Genomic DNA, 17,921 nt, shown 5'->3' on the forward strand with positions numbered 1-17,921 from the left:
GCCGAGACAGCGACGGGGCCAACCCTTCCGCGACCCAGCACCAGGCCCGAAGCTGCCCACCCGGAGAAAAGGGGGAGCCCCGCGAGCGCCGTGCGACGTCCCGGCCGCGGGCTTGCCTCGCACCCAGAGTCTCGAACCCGGTCGCGGGAAGCCGAACCCCGAACAAGACCTGCCGGCCCCAGCCCCGGAACCCCGGGAGTCCGGCAAAGCCCGCCCCGGAGCCCAAGCCGAGGGACCGCTCGGAGTAACCGGCCTGAGCTCGGTCCGTGTTTTCGTTGCGGGAAGTTGGGGCACCTCCAGAGGGATTGCCCCGACATGGACTGCAGCTACGGACAAGTTTGGGCTGGACACAACCGGGCCCGGCCGGCCCTGCATCCCAAACTCACCGTCGCCGCGGTCGTTGGGGGCCGGAGCGTCGAGGCCCTGATCGACTCCGGCTGTGGCCAGACACTAGTCCGCCAGGGCTTGGGACCCCGAGCAGACCCCAGCTTGCAACCAATACACTTGCAGTGCATCCACGGGGATGTCCGCCCGTATCCCAGCGCCCGAGTCTCCCTGACGGTTGCGGGAGTCACCCGGAGCTTAACCGTCGGCCTTGCCCCCCACTTGGCGTATCCCGTTGTCCTCGGTCGGGACTGGACCGCCTTTGAAGAAGTCCTTCGAGCTACGCCAACTCTGGAAGCGGAACCCCGGGAGCCCCTACCCGAGTCCACCGGGGACACCATCGAGGGGGAACCCGCAGCCGCAGACGACGCGGAGAGGCCAACGGGACCCTCCCGGGACCCCCGCCTCTACACCGACTTCTGCCGCGACCAACGAGCCGACCCCACGCTCGGCCACTGTTATAAACAGCTCGCGGCGGTGGATGGGGCCATCCTGGACCCCCAACGGGCGGCCCAATGGCCCCACTTCGAGCTCCGCCGAGACCGACTCTATCGGATAGACCGAGACTCCCGCACTCGCGAACCCCAGGTTCAGCTATTAGTTCCCCAGTGCCACCGGCGGGCCGTACTGAAGTTGGCCCACGATGTGCCGGCCGCCGGGCATCTGGGGCAGGAGAAGACTTTGGCAAGGATCCTGGGGCGGTTCTTCTGGCCAGGGATCCATCCCGACGTCCAGAAGTACTGCAGCTCATGCCCACAATGCCAACTCGCCGCTCCACCAGGGGTACCTCGAGCGCCCCTAGTCCCTCTGCCACTCAATTCAAATGGAGCCCGGAAAGGTGGTCCGAGAGACAACCCGTCCGCTGCCCTACAGGATGCGGAAGGCCGTTGAGGAAGAGGTACAAGCGATGCTGGCTCTGGGGGTCATTGAGCCCTCCCTAAGCGAGTGGCGTAGCCCCATAGTCCTGGTGCCCAAGCCCGATGGCACCCGTCGGTTCTGCATCGACTTCCGGGGGGTGAATGCCATCTCCCGTTTCGATGCCTACCCGATGCCCCGAGTGGACGAGCTATTGGACCGACTGGGAGAGGCCCGATTTATTACCACCCTGGACCTCAGCAAGGGGTATTGGCAAATCCCCCTTGAGGAGACTTCTAAAGAGAAGACAGCCTTTGCCACCCCGACGGGACTGTACCAGTTCACCAGGATGCCCTTCGGTCTCCACGGGGCCCCCGCGACCTTCCAGAGGCTGATGGATCGCCTGCTTCAAACCCATCACGACTATGCTGCCGCGTACCTGGACGACTTGGTCGTCTATAGTCGTCGGTGGGAAGACCATCTGCCCCGGGTCGCGGCCGTCCTGAGGTCCCTAAGACAGGCGGGGTTGACGGCTAACCCCAAGAAGTGCCGGATCGCCTGGCAGGAGACTACATACCTAGGGTACACTGTTGGCAGGGGGCAGGTAAAACCCCTGGTGGGAAAGGTCCAGGCCCTAATGGAGTGCCCGACCCCAACCACCAAACGGCATGTCTGGCAGTTCTTAGGCCTGGTCGGGTATTACAGGAGGTTTGTTCCCCAGTTTGCCTCCATAGCGGCACCCCTCACCGGCCTACTAACAAAGGACAGTCCCCGGCAACTGAAGTGGACCCCAGAATGCGAGTCAGCCTTCCGGCGCCTCCAGGAATGCCTCTGTCGGGAACCGGTCCTGTATAGCCCGGACTTCGATCGAGGGTTCATCCTACAGACCGACGCCTCTGAGGTAGGACTGGGGGCCGTCCTGTCCCAGGAGGTGGAGGGACAGGACCACCCCGTGCTGTATTTAAGCCGTAAGCTGTTCCCCCGTGAGCGAAATTACGCAGTGGTGGAGAAGGAGGCGCTGGCCATAAAATGGGCCTGCGAAGCCCTCCGTTTCTACCTCTTGGGGGCGCCCTTCACCCTGGTCACAGACCATGCCCCCCTCACCTGGCTGACGTGGATGAAAGACAAGAATGCCCGCATCATGAGGTGGTACTTGGCCTTGCAGCCGTATGCTTTTACTATTCTGCATCGGGCTGGCAAGGACCATGCGAACGCCGACTTCATGTCTCGCATTGGGGGAATGGAAGGGCCTGGCCCCGATCAGCGGGAGCCAGACTTGAGGGGGGGGGGGGTGTAGCGAGTCAGTGTGGCTTCCCTCCGGGCCAGCAGAGGGCGCTCCCTGCCAGACGCCCAAGTGGGCTGAGACACCACTTCCTGGTCCCGCCCCCCGGAAGTCAAGGGGCGGGACAGGAAGTATAAAGGGAGGGCGCCAGAGCTCAGTCAGGAGCCAGCAGCTGCCGGGAGCAGACGTGCCGGCGGGAGCTCCTGCCTGGGAGCCCCCTAGGAACCAAGGCAGCTGTCCCGACTGGCCCCCGCTTCCCCGCGCCCACTACGAGGAGGAACCACCAGGACTACCCCAGGACCGGTACTGGGACGAGCCGCCGGATCGCCCCTGCGCCCCCCCGAAGAGGAGCCGCCGGGGCCTCCCCGGGCCTGCTACCCGGAGGAGCCGCCGGAGCAGACCGGGCCGGACTTCCCGGAGGTGCTACCAGACCTCCCACCAAGCCCGGACCCGGAGGAGCCGAGGACCTTTGACTGGCCCGAACCTGGTACAAGTGTGCAGGTAGGCCCCGAGGGGGATATGGAGTGTAGCCCGGGGATAGCCGACCCCTGTCAGGCTACAGACACTGAGGTCCCCATGTCAGTGTGTTGCGGTCAGGACCCCACTGACCAGCGGCCGTGAGAGCCGCTAATAGGGCCCCGGGCTGGAACACAGTGGAGTGGGCGGGCCTGTGTTCCCCCTGCCACCCCACTCGCGGGTGGCAGTTTCCCCCTCACATCAGCGCTCAGGCACAGAAGCCTGCGATATTGCCTTTGCTGTTGCCCAGCCCCTGCTCCAGAGGCCTGGGCTTATACTGACTTTGCTGTTGCCCAGCCCCTGCTCCAGAGGCCTGGGCCTATATTGACTTTGCTGTTGCCCAGCCCCTGCTCCAGAGGCCTGGGCCTATATTGACTTTGCTGTTGCCCAGCCCCTGCTCCAGAGGCCTGGGCCTATATTGACTTTGCTGTTGCCCAGCCCCTGCTCCAGAGGCCTGGGCTTATACTGACTTTGCTGTTGCCCAGCCCCTGCTCCAGAGGCCTGGGCTTATATTGACTCTGTTGTTGCCCAGCCCCTGCTCCGGGGAGCCTGGGCCGAATTGACTTTGCTGGTGCCCAGCTCCCGCTAGAAGGGTCTGGGCCCAAGGACTGCTGTCCTGCTGCCCGCCCTGACTGAGGGCCGGGGCGTATACTTATAGACTGTGTGCCTTGAGGTCAGCCCCTGCCTGAGGGTCTGAACCCCTGAAACCTTCGGGAGACTGATTGCCACCCGGCCCCTGGATCCAGAGGGCCCGAGGCGTAGGGTTGAGCTAACCCCTGATTCTTGTCGCCCATCATTTAGAGGGGACAAGGGGCGAGTCGGTGTGGCTCCCCTCCGGGTCTGCAGGAGGGTTGAGCCCCGACTCGCCAGCTTACACTGGTGCCTTCTCTGAGGACCGACGACCTCCTACCCTGTGAGTAAGGGTAATAAAGCAGAGGGGAGGGGTATACCTACCCCTCCGAGGACCAAGAATGGACATGGAGCGCCTGATTCAGCGCCTTGTGGAAAGCCAAGAGCGGCAGCAGGCTGCTCAGCTGCAACAGCAACAGCACCAGCAGGCCGCTCAGCATGAGCAACAGCAGCAACGGGATGCCGCCCACCTCCGGCTCACCCAGGAGCTACACGCGGCCCAGATGGAGCAGCAGCAGCAGTTGCTACAACAGCTGGGGACCCAGCTCCAACAGCTCTGGGTTACCCCCCCTCGCCCCACGGGAGGACCGGCTGGCGAGGGGCCAGGAGCCCCCCGGATGGCGGCTCCCCTCCGCTTGACTAAGATGGGCCCGGATGATGACCCCAAAGCTTTCCTGGTCACTTTCGAGCGCGTGGCCCTAGTCGCAGGGTGGGCCCGGGAGCATTGGGCCACACTGCTGGCCCCGTACCTGACCGGGGCGGCCCAGATGGCTTACCGAGACCTAGCGACTGAGGACGCGCGCGACTATGACCAGGTAAAAGCGGCTATCCTAGACGCACTGGACATCAGCCCCGAGACATTCCGGCAAAGATTCAGATGCCAGGCGTATCCACCGGGCGCCCGGCCGCGGGCAGTGGCACAGATGTTAAAGGAGGCCGGCCGCCGCTGGCTCCTCCCCGAGCTCCGGACCGCAGAACAAGTGACCGAACAAGTCATTTTAGAACAGTTTGTTAACATCCTGCCCTCCCGAGGAAGGGCCTGGGTGCTTCGCCATCGCCCGGCGACGCTCGGGGCGGCGGTGTCGCTTATGGAAGACTTCCTGGCCGCCGAGACAGCGACGGGGCCAACCCTTCCGCGACCCAGCACCAGGCCCGAAGCCGCCCACCCGGAGAAAAGGGGGAGCCCCGCGAGCGCCGTGCGACGTCCCGGCCGCGGGCTTGCCTCGCACCCAGAGTCTCGAACCCGGTCGCGGGAAGCCGAACCCCGAACAAGACCTGCCGGCCCCAGCCCCGGAACCCCGGGAGTCCGGCAAAGCCCGCCCCGGAGCCCAAGCCGAGGGACCGCTCGGAGTAACCGGCCTGAGCTCGGTCCGTGTTTTCGTTGCGGGAAGTTGGGGCACCTCCAGAGGGATTGCCCCGACATGGACTGCAGCTACGGACAAGTTTGGGCTGGACACAACCGGGCCCGGCCGGCCCTGCATCCCAAACTCACCGTCGCCGCGGTCGTTGGGGGCCGGAGCGTCGAGGCCCTGATCGACTCCGGCTGTGGCCAGACACTAGTCCGCCAGGGCTTGGGACCCCGAGCAGACCCCAGCTTGCAACCAATACACTTGCAGTGCATCCACGGGGATGTCCGCCCGTATCCCAGCGCCCGAGTCTCCCTGACGGTTGCGGGAGTCACCCGGAGCTTAACCGTCGGCCTTGCCCCCCACTTGGCGTATCCCGTTGTCCTCGGTCGGGACTGGACCGCCTTTGAAGAAGTCCTTCGAGCTACGCCAACTCTGGAAGCGGAACCCCGGGAGCCCCTACCCGAGTCCACCGGGGACACCATCGAGGGGGAACCCGCAGCCGCAGACGACGCGGAGAGGCCAACGGGACCCTCCCGGGACCCCCGCCTCTACACCGACTTCTGCCGCGACCAACGAGCCGACCCCACGCTCGGCCACTGTTATAAACAGCTCGCGGCGGTGGATGGGGCCATCCTGGACCCCCAACGGGCGGCCCAATGGCCCCACTTCGAGCTCCGCCGAGACCGACTCTATCGGATAGACCGAGACTCCCGCACTCGCGAACCCCAGGTTCAGCTATTAGTTCCCCAGTGCCACCGGCGGGCCGTACTGAAGTTGGCCCACGATGTGCCGGCCGCCGGGCATCTGGGGCAGGAGAAGACTTTGGCAAGGATCCTGGGGCGGTTCTTCTGGCCAGGGATCCATCCCGACGTCCAGAAGTACTGCAGCTCATGCCCACAATGCCAACTCGCCGCTCCACCAGGGGTACCTCGAGCGCCCCTAGTCCCTCTGCCACTCAATTCAAATGGAGCCCGGAAAGGTGGTCCGAGAGACAACCCGTCCGCTGCCCTACAGGATGCGGAAGGCCGTTGAGGAAGAGGTACAAGCGATGCTGGCTCTGGGGGTCATTGAGCCCTCCCTAAGCGAGTGGCGTAGCCCCATAGTCCTGGTGCCCAAGCCCGATGGCACCCGTCGGTTCTGCATCGACTTCCGGGGGTGAATGCCATCTCCCGTTTCGATGCCTACCCGATGCCCCGAGTGGACGAGCTATTGGACCGACTGGGAGAGGCCCGATTTATTACCACCCTGGACCTCAGCAAGGGGTATTGGCAAATCCCCCTTGAGGAGACTTCTAAAGAGAAGACAGCCTTTGCCACCCCGACGGGACTGTACCAGTTCACCAGGATGCCCTTCGGTCTCCACGGGGCCCCCGCGACCTTCCAGAGGCTGATGGATCGCCTGCTTCAAACCCATCACGACTATGCTGCCGCGTACCTGGACGACTTGGTCGTCTATAGTCGTCGGTGGGAAGACCATCTGCCCCGGGTCGCGGCCGTCCTGAGGTCCCTAAGACAGGCGGGGTTGACGGCTAACCCCAAGAAGTGCCGGATCGCCTGGCAGGAGACTACATACCTAGGGTACACTGTTGGCAGGGGGCAGGTAAAACCCCTGGTGGGAAAGGTCCAGGCCCTAATGGAGTGCCCGACCCCAACCACCAAACGGCATGTCTGGCAGTTCTTAGGCCTGGTCGGGTATTACAGGAGGTTTGTTCCCCAGTTTGCCTCCATAGCGGCACCCCTCACCGGCCTACTAACAAAGGACAGTCCCCGGCAACTGAAGTGGACCCCAGAATGCGAGTCAGCCTTCCGGCGCCTCCAGGAATGCCTCTGTCGGGAACCGGTCCTGTATAGCCCGGACTTCGATCGAGGGTTCATCCTACAGACCGACGCCTCTGAGGTAGGACTGGGGGCCGTCCTGTCCCAGGAGGTGGAGGGACAGGACCACCCCGTGCTGTATTTAAGCCGTAAGCTGTTCCCCCGTGAGCGAAATTACGCAGTGGTGGAGAAGGAGGCGCTGGCCATAAAATGGGCCTGCGAAGCCCTCCGTTTCTACCTCTTGGGGGCGCCCTTCACCCTGGTCACAGACCATGCCCCCCTCACCTGGCTGACGTGGATGAAAGACAAGAATGCCCGCATCATGAGGTGGTACTTGGCCTTGCAGCCGTATGCTTTTACTATTCTGCATCGGGCTGGCAAGGACCATGCGAACGCCGACTTCATGTCTCGCATTGGGGGAATGGAAGGGCCTGGCCCCGATCAGCGGGAGCCAGACTTGAGGGGGGGGGGGGGTGTAGCGAGTCAGTGTGGCTTCCCTCCGGGCCAGCAGAGGGCGCTCCCTGCCAGACGCCCAAGTGGGCTGAGACACCACTTCCTGGTCCCGCCCCCCGGAAGTCAAGGGGCGGGACAGGAAGTATAAAGGGAGGGCGCCAGAGCTCAGTCAGGAGCCAGCAGCTGCCGGGAGCAGACGTGCCGGCGGGAGCTCCTGCCTGGGAGCCCCCTAGGAACCAAGGCAGCTGTCCCGACTGGCCCCCGCTTCCCCGCGCCCACTACGAGGAGGAACCACCAGGACTACCCCAGGACCGGTACTGGGACGAGCCGCCGGATCGCCCCTGCGCCCCCCCGAAGAGGAGCCGCCGGGGCCTCCCCGGGCCTGCTACCCGGAGGAGCCGCCGGAGCAGACCGGGCCGGACTTCCCGGAGGTGCTACCAGACCTCCCACCAAGCCCGGACCCGGAGGAGCCGAGGACCTTTGACTGGCCCGAACCTGGTACAAGTGTGCAGGTAGGCCCCGAGGGGGATATGGAGTGTAGCCCGGGGATAGCCGACCCCTGTCAGGCTACAGACACTGAGGTCCCCATGTCAGTGTGTTGCGGTCAGGACCCCACTGACCAGCGGCCGTGAGAGCCGCTAATAGGGCCCCGGGCTGGAACACAGTGGAGTGGGCGGGCCTGTGTTCCCCCTGCCACCCCACTCGCGGGTGGCAGTTTCCCCCTCACATCAGCGCTCAGGCACAGAAGCCTGCGATATTGCCTTTGCTGTTGCCCAGCCCCTGCTCCAGAGGCCTGGGCTTATACTGACTTTGCTGTTGCCCAGCCCCTGCTCCAGAGGCCTGGGCCTATATTGACTTTGCTGTTGCCCAGCCCCTGCTCCAGAGGCCTGGGCCTATATTGACTTTGCTGTTGCCCAGCCCCTGCTCCAGAGGCCTGGGCCTATATTGACTTTGCTGTTGCCCAGCCCCTGCTCCAGAGGCCTGGGCTTATACTGACTTTGCTGTTGCCCAGCCCCTGCTCCAGAGGCCTGGGCTTATATTGACTCTGTTGTTGCCCAGCCCTGCTCCGGGGAGCCTGGGCCGAATTGACTTTGCTGGTGCCCAGCTCCCGCTAGAAGGGTCTGGGCCCAAGGACTGCTGTCCTGCTGCCCGCCCTGACTGAGGGCCGGGGCGTATACTTATAGACTGTGTGCCTTGAGGTCAGCCCCTGCCTGAGGGTCTGAACCCCTGAAACCTTCGGGAGACTGATTGCCACCCGGCCCCTGGATCCAGAGGGCCCGAGGCGTAGGGTTGAGCTAACCCCTGATTCTTGTCGCCCATCATTTAGAGGGGACAAGGGGCGAGTCGGTGTGGCTCCCCTCCGGGTCTGCAGGAGGGTTGAGCCCCGACTCGCCAGCTTACACTGGTGCCTTCTCTGAGGACCGACGACCTCCTACCCTGTGAGTAAGGGTAATAAAGCAGAGGGGAGGGGTATACCTACCCCTCCGAGGACCAAGAATGGACATGGAGCGCCTGATTCAGCGCCTTGTGGAAAGCCAAGAGCGGCAGCAGGCTGCTCAGCTGCAACAGCAACAGCACCAGCAGGCCGCTCAGCATGAGCAACAGCAGCAACGGGATGCCGCCCACCTCCGGCTCACCCAGGAGCTACACGCGGCCCAGATGGAGCAGCAGCAGCAGTTGCTACAACAGCTGGGGACCCAGCTCCAACAGCTCTGGGTTACCCCCCCTCGCCCCACGGGAGGACCGGCTGGCGAGGGGCCAGGAGCCCCCCGGATGGCGGCTCCCCTCCGCTTGACTAAGATGGGCCCGGATGATGACCCCAAAGCTTTCCTGGTCACTTTCGAGCGCGTGGCCCTAGTCGCAGGGTGGGCCCGGGAGCATTGGGCCACACTGCTGGCCCCGTACCTGACCGGGGCGGCCCAGATGGCTTACCGAGACCTAGCGACTGAGGACGCGCGCGACTATGACCAGGTAAAAGCGGCTATCCTAGACGCACTGGACATCAGCCCCGAGACATTCCGGCAAAGATTCAGATGCCAGGCGTATCCACCGGGCGCCCGGCCGCGGGCAGTGGCACAGATGTTAAAGGAGGCCGGCCGCCGCTGGCTCCTCCCCGAGCTCCGGACCGCAGAACAAGTGACCGAACAAGTCATTTTAGAACAGTTTGTTAACATCCTGCCCTCCCGAGGAAGGGCCTGGGTGCTTCGCCATCGCCCGGCGACGCTCGGGGCGGCGGTGTCGCTTATGGAAGACTTCCTGGCCGCCGAGACAGCGACGGGGCCAACCCTTCCGCGACCCAGCACCAGGCCCGAAGCCGCCCACCCGGAGAAAAGGGGGAGCCCCGCGAGCGCCGTGCGACGTCCCGGCCGCGGGCTTGCCTCGCACCCAGAGTCTCGAACCCGGTCGCGGGAAGCCGAACCCCGAACAAGACCTGCCGGCCCCAGCCCCGGAACCCCGGGAGTCCGGCAAAGCCCGCCCCGGAGCCCAAGCCGAGGGACCGCTCGGAGTAACCGGCCTGAGCTCGGTCCGTGTTTTCGTTGCGGGAAGTTGGGGCACCTCCAGAGGGATTGCCCCGACATGGACTGCAGCTACGGACAAGTTTGGGCTGGACACAACCGGGCCCGGCCGGCCCTGCATCCCAAACTCACCGTCGCCGCGGTCGTTGGGGGCCGGAGCGTCGAGGCCCTGATCGACTCCGGCTGTGGCCAGACACTAGTCCGCCAGGGCTTGGGACCCCGAGCAGACCCCAGCTTGCAACCAATACACTTGCAGTGCATCCACGGGGATGTCCGCCCGTATCCCAGCGCCCGAGTCTCCCTGACGGTTGCGGGAGTCACCCGGAGCTTAACCGTCGGCCTTGCCCCCCACTTGGCGTATCCCGTTGTCCTCGGTCGGGACTGGACCGCCTTTGAAGAAGTCCTTCGAGCTACGCCAACTCTGGAAGCGGAACCCCGGGAGCCCCTACCCGAGTCCACCGGGGACACCATCGAGGGGGAACCCGCAGCCGCAGACGACGCGGAGAGGCCAACGGGACCCTCCCGGGACCCCCGCCTCTACACCGACTTCTGCCGCGACCAACGAGCCGACCCCACGCTCGGCCACTGTTATAAACAGCTCGCGGCGGTGGATGGGGCCATCCTGGACCCCCAACGGGCGGCCCAATGGCCCCACTTCGAGCTCCGCCGAGACCGACTCTATCGGATAGACCGAGACTCCCGCACTCGCGAACCCCAGGTTCAGCTATTAGTTCCCCAGTGCCACCGGCGGGCCGTACTGAAGTTGGCCCACGATGTGCCGGCCGCCGGGCATCTGGGGCAGGAGAAGACTTTGGCAAGGATCCTGGGGCGGTTCTTCTGGCCAGGGATCCATCCCGACGTCCAGAAGTACTGCAGCTCATGCCCACAATGCCAACTCGCCGCTCCACCAGGGGTACCTCGAGCGCCCCTAGTCCCTCTGCCACTCAATTCAAATGGAGCCCGGAAAGGTGGTCCGAGAGACAACCCGTCCGCTGCCCTACAGGATGCGGAAGGCCGTTGAGGAAGAGGTACAAGCGATGCTGGCTCTGGGGGTCATTGAGCCCTCCCTAAGCGAGTGGCGTAGCCCCATAGTCCTGGTGCCCAAGCCCGATGGCACCCGTCGGTTCTGCATCGACTTCCGGGGGGTGAATGCCATCTCCCGTTTCGATGCCTACCCGATGCCCCGAGTGGACGAGCTATTGGACCGACTGGGAGAGGCCCGATTTATTACCACCCTGGACCTCAGCAAGGGGTATTGGCAAATCCCCCTTGAGGAGACTTCTAAAGAGAAGACAGCCTTTGCCACCCCGACGGGACTGTACCAGTTCACCAGGATGCCCTTCGGTCTCCACGGGGCCCCCGCGACCTTCCAGAGGCTGATGGATCGCCTGCTTCAAACCCATCACGACTATGCTGCCGCGTACCTGGACGACTTGGTCGTCTATAGTCGTCGGTGGGAAGACCATCTGCCCCGGGTCGCGGCCGTCCTGAGGTCCCTAAGACAGGCGGGGTTGACGGCTAACCCCAAGAAGTGCCGGATCGCCTGGCAGGAGACTACATACCTAGGGTACACTGTTGGCAGGGGGCAGGTAAAACCCCTGGTGGGAAAGGTCCAGGCCCTAATGGAGTGCCCGACCCCAACCACCAAACGGCATGTCTGGCAGTTCTTAGGCCTGGTCGGGTATTACAGGAGGTTTGTTCCCCAGTTTGCCTCCATAGCGGCACCCCTCACCGGCCTACTAACAAAGGACAGTCCCCGGCAACTGAAGTGGACCCCAGAATGCGAGTCAGCCTTCCGGCGCCTCCAGGAATGCCTCTGTCGGGAACCGGTCCTGTATAGCCCGGACTTCGATCGAGGGTTCATCCTACAGACCGACGCCTCTGAGGTAGGACTGGGGGCCGTCCTGTCCCAGGAGGTGGAGGGACAGGACCACCCCGTGCTGTATTTAAGCCGTAAGCTGTTCCCCCGTGAGCGAAATTACGCAGTGGTGGAGAAGGAGGCGCTGGCCATAAAATGGGCCTGCGAAGCCCTCCGTTTCTACCTCTTGGGGGCGCCCTTCACCCTGGTCACAGACCATGCCCCCCTCACCTGGCTGACGTGGATGAAAGACAAGAATGCCCGCATCATGAGGTGGTACTTGGCCTTGCAGCCGTATGCTTTTACTATTCTGCATCGGGCTGGCAAGGACCATGCGAACGCCGACTTCATGTCTCGCATTGGGGGAATGGAAGGGCCTGGCCCCGATCAGCGGGAGCCAGACTTGAGGGGGGGGGGGGGGTGTAGCGAGTCAGTGTGGCTTCCCTCCGGGCCAGCAGAGGGCGCTCCCTGCCAGACGCCCAAGTGGGCTGAGACACCACTTCCTGGTCCCGCCCCCCGGAAGTCAAGGGGCGGGACAGGAAGTATAAAGGGAGGGCGCCAGAGCTCAGTCAGGAGCCAGCAGCTGCCGGGAGCAGACGTGCCGGCGGGAGCTCCTGCCTGGGAGCCCCCTAGGAACCAAGGCAGCTGTCCCGACTGGCCCCCGCTTCCCCGCGCCCACTACGAGGAGGAACCACCAGGACTACCCCAGGACCGGTACTGGGACGAGCCGCCGGATCGCCCCTGCGCCCCCCCGAAGAGGAGCCGCCGGGGCCTCCCCGGGCCTGCTACCCGGAGGAGCCGCCGGAGCAGACCGGGCCGGACTTCCCGGAGGTGCTACCAGACCTCCCACCAAGCCCGGACCCGGAGGAGCCGAGGACCTTTGACTGGCCCGAACCTGGTACAAGTGTGCAGGTAGGCCCCGAGGGGGATATGGAGTGTAGCCCGGGGATAGCCGACCCCTGTCAGGCTACAGACACTGAGGTCCCCATGTCAGTGTGTTGCGGTCAGGACCCCACTGACCAGCGGCCGTGAGAGCCGCTAATAGGGCCCCGGGCTGGAACACAGTGGAGTGGGCGGGCCTGTGTTCCCCCTGCCACCCCACTCGCGGGTGGCAGTTTCCCCCTCACATCAGCGCTCAGGCACAGAAGCCTGCGATATTGCCTTTGCTGTTGCCCAGCCCCTGCTCCAGAGGCCTGGGCTTATACTGACTTTGCTGTTGCCCAGCCCCTGCTCCAGAGGCCTGGGCCTATATTGACTTTGCTGTTGCCCAGCCCCTGCTCCAGAGGCCTGGGCCTATATTGACTTTGCTGTTGCCCAGCCCCTGCTCCAGAGGCCTGGGCCTATATTGACTTTGCTGTTGCCCAGCCCCTGCTCCAGAGGCCTGGGCTTATACTGACTTTGCTGTTGCCCAGCCCCTGCTCCAGAGGCCTGGGCTTATATTGACTCTGTTGTTGCCCAGCCCCTGCTCCGGGGAGCCTGGGCCGAATTGACTTTGCTGGTGCCCAGCTCCCGCTAGAAGGGTCTGGGCCCAAGGACTGCTGTCCTGCTGCCCGCCCTGACTGAGGGCCGGGGCGTATACTTATAGACTGTGTGCCTTGAGGTCAGCCCCTGCCTGAGGGTCTGAACCCCTGAAACCTTCGGGAGACTGATTGCCACCCGGCCCCTGGATCCAGAGGGCCCGAGGCGTAGGGTTGAGCTAACCCCTGATTCTTGTCGCCCATCATTTAGAGGGGACAAGGGGCGAGTCGGTGTGGCTCCCCTCCGGGTCTGCAGGAGGGTTGAGCCCCGACTCGCCAGCTTACACCCATGCACTTGTGAGATGAGCTATGTTTCCCATATACTCCTTTCTTGCCATTTCATTTATTATCAGAGTTAAGCACAAACATGTTTTTTGGCAAGGCACAACCAATCAGAAATCACAAAACAATTTTAAACAGCTTTAAGAAATAGGCTGTAACCCCTTGCTATATTTTCTCTTCTATAAGAGTATAAAATCTGCTTGATAACAATTCTTTTTCTCTTAGCCTAACTTTCCAAAGCTTCTTGGTGAGTGTTGCTGTATAATTCTTTAGCATAGCCATGAGAAAGGCTTCGGTTTAGGTCTATCTGGCAACACCCCTACTGCAGTATTGCCACTCCCGAATGTTTGAAAATTATTGAATTTTAGGAAAGGGCAAGGAATGTGCCCATTTGGTTCTTTTCCCAGGACTGGAGCCCAAGTTTTCATGAAATGATTCAATAAAATGCTGAACTTCACCCTCCTGTCTCAATATTTTAGTTTATCTGAATTACATTCTCCAAAATAAAGCTAAAAATATATAATGTTAAGTGTAGATTGAATCTGAAATAACCAAATCCTTCTGGGTTCCTAAACTATCTTCCAGTTGAAAAAGGCTACATTGTGATGTTTTTCCTAGAAATATAATTGGGTTGGCCACTGAAACTAACTACCTCACCCAAAAGATGTTTTGTTCGGCAGCAAATGCAGAGCTCAGAAATGGTTCAAGTGATCTTATTTTCTAAAATTGTCTTGGTTGTGACCAAGCATGGAAATTTCCAACCCAAAGGATTACTTCTGAAGTCTGAGGGCAAAAAAACCAAGGATATAAAAAGAGTGGCTTTATTAATTGTAGCAAAGAAACCAGAATTTCAGCTGCTCAGATGTCTCATTCTTATGAAGCGTTTATCAAATTAATGTGCAGCACCAATTATATTTTACACAACCAAACACTGTACTTTTTCCTTTTCAAGTATTTTTACAAACAAGTTTCCAATTTTAAGCAAAAACTTTGCAGTTGACCTTTGTTGGATCATTGGGACCTCCCCTGAAATATTTTGAACTACAAAAAGGCATATTTCAAACAAAACTTAATCACAGCATGACAACAAAACAGCATGAGATCTTTTAGGGGAATTTGATGATAAAGCTCTGAATGTAATCTGCATAAAATATTTTTAAAAATCAACAATGACAAAGTACGTGATGAAAATGGCTGTGTAAAATTGTGCCTTTAAATATATCACTGGGATAAACATCAATGGAATAATTGACTTTTCTCTGAGATACATTTAAGCTATGAAAGAATAGTTTCTAAAATCTGGCAAGAACTAGATTTGATTTTAATACCCTTTATCCTTGAGAAATCCCCAAACACTTTACAAATCAAATGAGGTAGGTATTAGTAATTAAGTGAATACATAGGAAAATGAAGCAGCCATTACATGTTCAGCAATAGCTCAAAACAGAACTTTGAACATTGCCGCTTATTTTATTTTTGAAAGAATTGATATCAAGGTTTGTCCTGACTTTCTGAAAAATGCAAAATCACTTTTAAAGTGCATTTCTACTCTGAAAATTGTAAAATGGCTTTATGGGTTCCATATTGTTTCACTGTCTTTCAGATCAAATCTGCTCTATTTTCCAAGTGGTGGGGATTTTTGTTTTTGACAGCTCTCCAAGCTCATTTTGAATCTCAAAACATTAGATTCTTTCTTTGAGAGGTATCTTCCTGAACTGCCAGGTTTTAAGGGACAATCTTGATCTAGCTAAAGCAGAATAGAATATTCTGAATAGTATTGATAATGCCTGAGCTTAAGTAAAAAATCTCCATGCATAAAAGACAAGATTCTGCAAGCAAAACATATTCTGTTAATGGTGCACAACTTAAACCAGTTTTCTCTGAGCCACAGTGCCAAGAAGTCTAAAATGCAGTGAATGTATTTTAGTCAGTAGGGTATCTGATTGGATCTCCAGTCCTAAAAAGACTACTGAGTAAAGAGAAGATTCTTTTTTATAGTTGCTCTTCAAAACAGAACTACACTTTGACATTCACCTGAAGAGCTACCAGAAATTAGTCAGACTTAACAACAGTCTTCCATATATTTTCTTTTGCCTAATGTACTCAATCTGCTTTAACAGACCTCTGCTGTCACCACTGAAACTGGACTGGCAGTCCCAGTTTCTTATATAAATCAGTATATTGGGTTGTCACTCATTTCTCTGTCTCAGGAAAGAAATCAAGAGAGACTTTTCCCAGAGACAGACAGCCAATACTCCTCAAATGCTAGTAATGGCAGTAACTTCACCATTTAATAGCTATTTATTATATCATTTACACAATGGGAAAATATACAAAGAAGGCCCAAATTATATGACATAAGTCCATGCAAAGTATTGGGAATCTTGCATATCTAAAATAGTTGATTAAACATAATCTGTAAAACTGTATAGCCAAATACATTGTTATAAATAAAAACTGTAAATTCAGATTTCAGTGGTGCTTTCTCAGTGTAACGGAGAGGACATTTTGGCCCCCTCACTAAAAGTTCCTTTCTTAGATTCAGCAAGTCACTCACTTCTCAAAATGCAGAATCAATCTGGTCTGAGACTTGTTTTGTTAACAGTTCTACCACCTTTTCTTCTGAAGGACACTGCCTAGGAACATATCTCTGCATTGCAGAAGCAGAAACATACTGTGCAAGATTAGCTTCAAGAAACCTGTTCAGTTTTAACAATTTGTCTGGTAGGTTTAGTAGATTCAACAACAAGGTAATTACTTCCAGATTTAGGGCCCATTCTGAGAATTTTTACTTGGGGTTACGAGCATTATTCAGACTGCAGGCTTTAGCCCAAAATCAGATCACAGTTGCTGTTCTTAGAAAGGAGAATGGTCAGAAACTAGGGGCACAAACCTAGAACTACACAGCTTAAACTCTGGTTTAGCTAGATCAGGACTGTCAATAAAATGCGGCAGAGATGATATCTCTCAAACACATGCAGATATTTGTGACCTTTTTTATTTGATTGCTACACCACACCTTATTTGAAATGGGAACCACAAACACTGGAAGCTCTGGCTGCTGCAGAAGTAACACAGATTATTATGACCACTGCACCAGCTCCCTGTCAAATAGATTAATTTTAAGAGCTTGATCTTCAATTGGCTAGAAGCAGGGTCATCAACAAAAATACTAAATATTGCACTCAGACTCTTTTCAGTATCTAAATTGGTTTAGAATAGCATGCCACACTGAGAAATACTGTTGGAGAGACAGTGAGCATTTGCAGTAAATTTCTAGTGTATTATGATTCTAATTGCAAAGACATACACTATTTTTTACCTTGCATAGATTTCAATAATATATGAAATTTTCTAAGATATCTTGTTTTTATTTTTAGTGACCAGTAAACTATTTCTTGAATTGTAGACTACTATATCTTCATAGTCGCCTGATGTATGTGTTTCATGGGGACCATTGCATTTAAATGGCATTTCAATTTACCCTTTTTGTATGAAAATCAAGAGTATTTATGGCATAATTTAAGGAGAAAAAACACTAAGGACTTCCTAGTTCACACTGTTATAACAGGAAAGCTCAAAAGAGTCAACACAATGATTTGTTAAATGTCCACTGTTAACAGCTTCATAATGCATATTCATATAATACATTATGTCGGAAAGAATCATGTTCATTTACAGATATATTATATGCAATTACAAGATACACCATAAAAAAAATTTGCATCCATAGTGTTTCATTGAAGACATTGACATGATGCATTGTCACAAACATCTCTGCTGGAGTTGTTTGAAGGATGCATTTAAGCTTTTCCCACTTTAACGCAGCTCAAAGCAGAATAACATGTGCCTGGGAAATGGAGTGATAAAATACTATTTTTCTTTTGCATCAACTTTTTCTTACTAATTGAAGATTATTTCATATAGCCAATAGACATGAACCAGAAGCCTAGGGTTAACTGAAAGCTGAGGGAAAAGAACTCAGAGCTAAAAATATCTTTAATTTAGGATCTCTCACTAAATACATACCTCATCTTGATGGCCTGAGGAACCATTAGGTCAGAGAAAATGAATGATCTCATGGAAGGCATACAGACTGCTTCAATATTTAGGCACAATGGGATCACTTAACAATGAAGTGAGAACTTTCAGCTGGAAATGTCTCACTTATGAGGCTTGGAGGCTGGCTTTCAAGATAATTTTGACATTGATTTGAAAGCTTACGGAAAGTGTTGGGGGAGAGGGAAAGTAGGGATGGAAATTAAGATCCTGTCTCCATCAAAGATGCAGAATCTCCCTTTATGGGGGAAAAAAATCTAATATTAAGAATGAGTGAACTAGCTAGAATAAAATAACTCCCAACCTCACATTTTTAATTTTGAAAACTAAGATCAAACTTTTAAAGCATTTTTTTCCACTTTTGTGATAGGTTTTCACTTCCAGGTTCTGAATGGGGAAAAATAAA

The 17,921-nt window shown here is 57.0% G+C and overlaps 1 long non-coding RNA gene across 3 annotated transcripts in view; it reads right to left on the reverse strand.

Moving 5' to 3' along the window:
- LOC123364959 overlaps positions 1-17,573 on the reverse strand; it is a 53,262-nt gene extending 35,689 nt beyond the window's left edge. For all 3 annotated transcript variants that reach the window (XR_006577375.1, XR_006577376.1, XR_006577374.1), the window contains exon 1: positions 17,486-17,573. This is a non-coding gene — a long non-coding RNA (uncharacterized LOC123364959). The remainder of the gene's footprint in view (positions 1-17,485) is intronic.
- Positions 17,574-17,921: the final 348 nt, after the last annotated feature.

This window comes from Mauremys mutica, chromosome 2, assembly GCF_020497125.1.
Source record: "Mauremys mutica isolate MM-2020 ecotype Southern chromosome 2, ASM2049712v1, whole genome shotgun sequence".
Taxonomy (NCBI): Eukaryota; Metazoa; Chordata; order Testudines; family Geoemydidae; genus Mauremys; species Mauremys mutica.